Below are 271 nucleotides of genomic sequence, written 5' to 3' on the forward strand. Positions count from 1 at the left end.
TTTCATCCTTTCGGGGTCGATAAATTAAGTACCAGTTACGCACTTAATCTCTTTGTCTGTCCTTGTTTGTCCCCTCTATGTTTAGCCCCTTGTGGGCAATAAAGAAATAAGAAATAGAGAAATTATGACTTGATAGTAAACTAACCAGATCCTGTCTAGTGTTTATCTGTCTGGAGAGCTCTAAACGTGGAGGAGTAATGGCCCAGTGGTTAGGGCAGTGGACTCGCGGTCGTAGGATCGCGGTTTCGATTTCCAGACCGAGCATTGTGAG

General features: G+C 44.3%; 2 protein-coding genes across 3 annotated transcripts in view; one reads left to right on the top strand and one right to left on the bottom strand.

Moving 5' to 3' along the window:
* The window catches only part of LOC106875194 (mitochondrial nicotinamide adenine dinucleotide transporter SLC25A51), a 67,936-nt gene that overhangs the window by 17,503 nt on the left and 50,162 nt on the right, over positions 1-271 (top strand). The window lies entirely within an intron of this gene.
* The window catches only part of LOC106875186 (solute carrier organic anion transporter family member 2A1), a 29,425-nt gene that overhangs the window by 6,107 nt on the left and 23,047 nt on the right, over positions 1-271 (bottom strand). The window lies entirely within an intron of this gene.

The sequence above is a fragment of the Octopus bimaculoides genome, chromosome 4 (genome assembly GCF_001194135.2).
Source record: "Octopus bimaculoides isolate UCB-OBI-ISO-001 chromosome 4, ASM119413v2, whole genome shotgun sequence".
In the NCBI taxonomy this organism is placed as follows: Eukaryota; Metazoa; Mollusca; class Cephalopoda; order Octopoda; family Octopodidae; genus Octopus; species Octopus bimaculoides.